Source organism: Stegodyphus dumicola, chromosome 7 (assembly GCF_044657685.1).
Source record: "Stegodyphus dumicola isolate Sdum_Otavi_A_Nest chromosome 7, ASM4465768v1".
Taxonomy (NCBI): domain Eukaryota; kingdom Metazoa; phylum Arthropoda; class Arachnida; order Araneae; family Eresidae; genus Stegodyphus; species Stegodyphus dumicola.
In genome coordinates, this window is record NC_140774.1 from 151,891,426 (window position 1) to 151,897,901 (window position 6,476).

General features: G+C 34.1%; 1 non-coding gene across 1 annotated transcript; it reads left to right on the plus strand.

The window, feature by feature from the left end:
- Nucleotides 1-6,166: 6,166 nt before the first annotated feature.
- On the plus strand, nt 6,167-6,240 carry TRNAI-GAU (transfer RNA isoleucine (anticodon GAU)). Its single transcript has one exon. It is a non-coding gene; the product is annotated as a tRNA-Ile (tRNA).
- The last annotated feature ends 236 nt before the right edge of the window (nt 6,241-6,476 follow it).

The window sequence follows — 6,476 nt, forward strand, 5'->3', positions numbered from 1 at the left end:
ATTTTTTGTTGCACTACGTGATCTTGTCGAGTGTAAAGCAAGATGTTTAAAAATGTTTCATTTGAAAAAAGGCAATATTGAGATTTCACTACCTTTTGAAAGGTTCCGTTCATTTAATTATGTTAAAGCACTCGAGGACTATCTGCCTAAAAAAAGGGATACCTTCGTGTAGAACTTCTAAGGAGAACTAGCTCCTATACTCGTTATCACGAGGAAATCCACGAAAACACTCGTGCAGCCAACCCGCTCTACAATCGAAACTACAGCCACTACAGAGTTCAGCAACTACAGCAGTAGATGACTATTGGTTCGTACTCCAGGCCCTTCCCTCGGTTGCAATACCAATGCAAATTTAGAATTATGTTAGATGGAACAGAGTATATAGCCTTCCTTGCTTAATGAAGGGTGGCATTCCTTTCAAAATGTTGTTATTTAAATTTGTTGTTGAAATGAATTATTGAAAGGAATGATATTAAGGAAATTTCATTGCATGTATAAAGAAGATGCTCTGTTTAAAAATAGGATCTTCATAGAAACAGTACTGTTCAAAACAGAGGAGAAACATGTGTCAGATGAAGAGATACTGATCCTTACAACATATAACGAAGATAACAGTCCTCTAATTGAATGTATTTGCCAGATTACCTGAAACGAAACAGATAACACCGCTGAGAAATGGCAGTTCCAGTTGGCTTCTTTGATCAGCTATTGTTACATTTCTGATATTTAAATGCTTGTGGCTGTGTCATTTCTTCGAACCCTCCGGCTTCTCAGCACTCAACAGTAGACCACTGGGTGAGCAGCTGTGCCGCCATGAAGACTTTCAGCTTTATTGCTCACTCAGTGGGACCACGTTTATTTAAAATTTTACATTACAATAAAAATTTGATTTTGATGTATACATAATTTTGACATATACTTGTTGTACATTGACAGAATTCATATAAATGTTAATAGAAATTTTAATAGTACGTACATAGAATATAGAATGCATAATGCAGAATACAAATAAAGATTTAAATACAAAATTTTGGTTATATACATAATAAATAATATAGGATTTTGATTATTTGTTGAATGCAATAATAGTTCACAGTTGATTAATAGTTTATAATTTCTAAATAGTTCACTATTCATAAACATTCAAAGTTCATAAGTCTGTTAAAGTTTATTTATCTGTTGAAGTTAATAAATAGTCCGAAGTAAGTTCTGATAAAGCTCTGATAAATTTTATAGTTAGTCTGGAGTAAGTTTCATATTTGTTAACTGAAGTTGTGCTGCTTTGAAGTGATGCTAATTATGCCTAAATAATGCTGATGTGGAATTGTAATGCCTTTCAACAGATTTCAACAGACTCAACAGATGCCTTTTTTTGATTCACCATTCAACAGTAAAATGCGAGATTTCGCTATAGTGTCGCTGAGCTACGGTTGTCAAATGTGCAGCAAAGCATTTTACTCCTGCTCTGTTTGGCACACTTTGAAAGCTTATACAAAATGAAAACATCTAATCAATAGTTACAGAGAAACTGGTATGACGACACCCGGTCATCAATAAAATAGATGAATTCTGGCACAGAACTTGAGAAGCAAACTTTGCTGCAATCCAAAGTCTCTTCCATTCCATTCCCGGTCCAAAGTTATTGTACCACAAGCTTTGCTCTTGTATGGCTTGATTCCCTGTAATACTACTGTATTTGAATGGCGTGCAATATACGTTTGTAAATTTCTGTAAAGTGTACCTGTAAGGTAATATGCACTCTGATATAACTAACGTATCCACAGTAACTATATGTGTAAAATGCACTAGGATAATATGTGTTTGTATGTGTTTATATATAGTTTATATATATGTGTGTGTGTGTGTTTCTGTGTGTATCATTGTAGAACTGGCCTCAAATCAAGAGTAAAATAAGTATAAAATGTTTAACTATTAGAGTAACTATTAGTGTTTAATGCACATGCAACAATGTAGACGTGAATAAAATAAACATTATTGTAACAATGTATTCCAGTGTTTAAACCTATGTGCACATAAAATGTACCAAGGTACTGTTTAATTATTAGTGCATAATATTTATGTATAAGCTGCAGTGTGTGCATCAGTATACAATTAGTATACCGTTCAAAATGTTTAAATATCAGTTTAAAATGTTCAAATATCAGTATACAACATCAGCAAAATTTTCTATTAAGCTCCTGACGCCGGGCTTCTGGGGCGCCAAAGAATTCTCACGTTGTACAGTTGTGGATTCGGTACTATACCCGAATAATCCTAGTAAGCTCTCCGGGTATCTGGATCCGCTCTCACCTGTCACCTGTAAAGAAATTTGAGTATCTGAAATGATGTAATAATTACGTAAATTATGTAATCATATCCTGAGCTAGAACGGCTGCAATATCTCTCAATGTTATTTGATATGACCTTCAGTGCTAGATATGCGAGACCATACCGTATAGACAATACCGTATAACCTCTTCGTAAAGTGGAGAATGGGACCATTTTCGCCGTGGCTATTTCGCCGTGGACGTTTCGACGTGGCCGTTTCGCCTTCAGGCCGTTTCGCCGTCAAGATATATTTATATTTACACTACTGTATTATATCTTGCCGTATTATAATAAGTTGATTTAAATTAATAACTCATTAGTTTAAAAATTTAATTTAATTTAATAAACATTTTATACAAAAAACATATAAAATGTTTTTATGTACATTTTTATACAAATACACCATTACACATATTAATTTTAAGAGAGTAAGGTACTAACAAGATTCCAAAGTAATTCCGTTTTCCATTCAGATTTCACGAAAATGTGAATTTCCTGCTTGTATGAGTGATTTCTCTGAGGCAGCTGATTAAATTTCAAGAAATTTTGTTGAATCGTATAAATATCGTACTTGCATAATTTTAAATTCGATAATATAACTTCTGTTATATCATACGTTTAAGCCCCAGTTTTTTTTGACTGACATAATTTTCCAACTAACTATAATTTCTTTATAATTCATACTTATTAATAACTATATATAATAAAGCAACCTTTATTAAGTATAGAAAAGGTAAAATAAAATTATTAAACTAAATAAATTTAAAACGAGTATAATACGGCAAGATAAAATGCAGTCATGTAAAGATAAATATGCCTTGACGGCGAAACGTCCAGACGGCGAAACATCCGACGGTGAAATGTCCCAACGACGAAACGGCCACGGTGAAATGGCGACGGCGAAAAGTCCTACACCCACGTAAAGTGATGGTATCACCGTCTTCAGTCAACTATCAACTGTAACCGAGTCCTAGTCTACTCTTTGCCCAGCCATATGATTGCTGATGTTGCTGCGCGAAGCAAAATAGTCGGAGTATGGATTCTTGCATCTCCTCTGCCTAAAGTTTTAATCCTTTCATCCTTATATTATAAAATATTTGTAAAATGAATAGGATTCTTTCCTTCTCATGTAGGAATTTCAGCGGCCAAAAATGTATAAATAGTTAAATTTAAAGTAGAGGCATATTATCATGAGAAACATTTTAAAATACAAACTTTACTCTTGATATGAATGAACAAAATTTTAAAAACTTAAAAACATCTTCATCAGACCGACAAAAGAAAGCTAAGGCCACAGGAAATTTCTCGAATCGAAGCACTGGTAATGAATTAAATTATAAAACTGAGCTCTCATTAATAAACGTCATAAAAGAAAACAAGAATAAGTCATAACATAGAAAAATGCATTCATTCTTTATATTTCAAAAACAGAAAAAAGAAACAAAGCAAAGCAATTTCTTAGATGATCAGTAAGTGAGACTGAATACTATTGACCGGAATCCACAGAAAAAAACAGCAATTTAATGAATAAATGTTTGATGCCAATTTCTTCAAAAATGAAAAAGAAAAACGCAACTTCATCGCAAGGGAGTATACTAAAAAGAAAAATCATCGCCTTTGTTGTTTTTGTTTTGGTTATTTATTACGTGAATTTCTGTTTAGACAATTTATTAAAGGGTTGTTTTTGTCATTATATTTTACTGGAAATGTGAATTTACCATTTCAGAGAATTATTCATATCATAAAGTTGAAAAAAAGTTTTTATCTGAAAGGAAGAAAAACTATTCATAATGAATTTTTAATGCGATACCTTTTCAAATCAGCAGAAGATGAAGCAAAGCAGCAAGTAAGCAAAAAAAGTAAGCAAAATTGTTTTCAAGTGCTCATTTGGACTTTTCGAAAAATTCGGGGGAAATGCGTCTGTTAGACAAATGTTCTTGATCTTGTTTACAAATTTGGAGCCATCTCCCCAAGAATTAAAGTTACGCTGGATGTCAACGAATTTCAATGCAAGCTGGAGAAGACAGTGACACAAATTTGCGCTAAGCAAGTGTCCATCCGAATACATGCAAAACTTTCGCTATTGGTAGACATTTCTAAAGCGATTAACAATCAGATTCTTTAGACCAATTTGGATTATTACCTTTACATGATTTGTTTATTACCTTTCCAAGATTTAATGTTTATTAACCCTTTAGCCGTCCTCTCCTGTCCGCGAAAATTTCCCCCCAGCGGCCGTAATGTTTTTCGTAGCGTGTAATGTTGTTTTCTCTGTACATCATAACTTTCCATACATGACTTTCGTAGTGCATGAATGTCAATGAATATTAAGTAAAATTATTAGGAAATAAAGCATAATGGAAAAATAATATCTCTGCTTATTTCTAACAGCAGGATAATTTGATAACATCTGATCCAGGCGGTCCACTCCTCTCGTTTTGTTGTTGTAATCTTTTACAATTACTGGTTTTTTTTTACAGTTCTTTTCCGTGTTCCAACATCAATCATCGAGTTATTATGGACTGTACTCATCAAACGTATATCCTTCTTGTCTTTCCAATTCACAACTTTATTTTTTCTCTTTTTCTGCTGAGTAGACGTTGAAGCCATCTCTCACTGTCTTGCATCTTATGTAAAATGGCGCGAATATTCATAAATCCCAGGGGGGGGAAATTCGATTAGAAATAGAATGCCTGATTAGTGCTCTCTCTAGGAGGTATTAAAACAAACAAAAATAAAAACTCAAACAAGTAAACACTTAGAAAGCATTTTAAATGTTTAAAAGTTTTAAAATGTAGAAGAACGCTTGAGGCGCGTTACGGCCTCCCTGCGGAAGGTTCACTTGAACGCGCTAGATGCGTTACGGACGACGAAGAGGTTAACCTTATGGCTGATTAGTTTTGTCTTTATTGCCTTTTCTACTTTCGTAGGCTTCCGCCAGATTCATAACATATATAAGAACGAAGATCCCTAAGTTGAATTTTAAAAAGCGCAAAACGTAACTTTCCTATACATATATGTAAGATATAACAAAATACGATAGCTGTTTTGAAAATAATTGGCGACCTTAAAATTAACGATTCTAGATTTTATGCTCTCCTCCTCCTAAATTTATCTCTCCTCCCAAATTCGAGATCATTCCAAATTACGTAACACTCCTTGAAAAAGGTAACTTAAACTAATGTAACCAATCATCACTCAGACTATTTTCTGCACCTACCCAGTATAAATACGGCTTTGCGATGACCTGACTTCCTGACTTCTACTATGCAAACAAATCTGCGCCGCTTATGCTTTTCTGCCTAAAATGACGTCGTATCCTTCTATCTGTGTATATAAGAAGTTACTGTATTCATATATGATTGAAAAGTAAATTTGTTTGCCAAAGAGATGATTTGAAGTGAGTAAAAATAAAGATGCTGATTCTTCAAGTCAGTTTCGTTATCTGCTTCATCAAGCCATTATTGTCTTTTCATCCATCTACGCAATATCGAAAGCTGTTAAAAGTTCCAGTGCCTCATTCTACGCATTTAAAATATAATATATATATATATGTATTGCGTGTATGTATGCGCGTCAAGATAAGCACATATTTCTTCCCCCAAAATGCTACAGATGCATAATTAGACATGCAGAAAGTAAAATTAATTAACACAGCAGAGATTCGAACTCCGTCGACTCATTGTAACGGGATGATTCGGGAATAGCTGTAATGGATGGTGATGATTTTACTCCGTTGACATAATTTGGAATTTCTTTACTGCGTAAATAACCGGATGACATTTGAAGACAGACATGCCTTTCAACGTATAAGGTATTTCTCCCGCCTTCCTAGAGTGCCTTCGTGGTGTAGTGGTTCTGCACGCTGGGCCGATATTCCAGAGGTCCGTGGTTCGATTCCCGGCGAAGGCGTTTGCTCATTTTTCATTTCTCCGGCTTTCAAAAAATACCCAATGTTTCTACAAAAGCGTAATTTTATTCCTTGATAAAAACATTATTGACTCAGGATGCATATTTTTTTCCATTACACAAAACTGGAAGACACAACAAATTACGCCAAATTAAATGTATGTATATTCATTAGTAGCTAAATGGGCGCTCTGGAAGATACACACGCACACATATATATAGGATGATTAGGAAATATC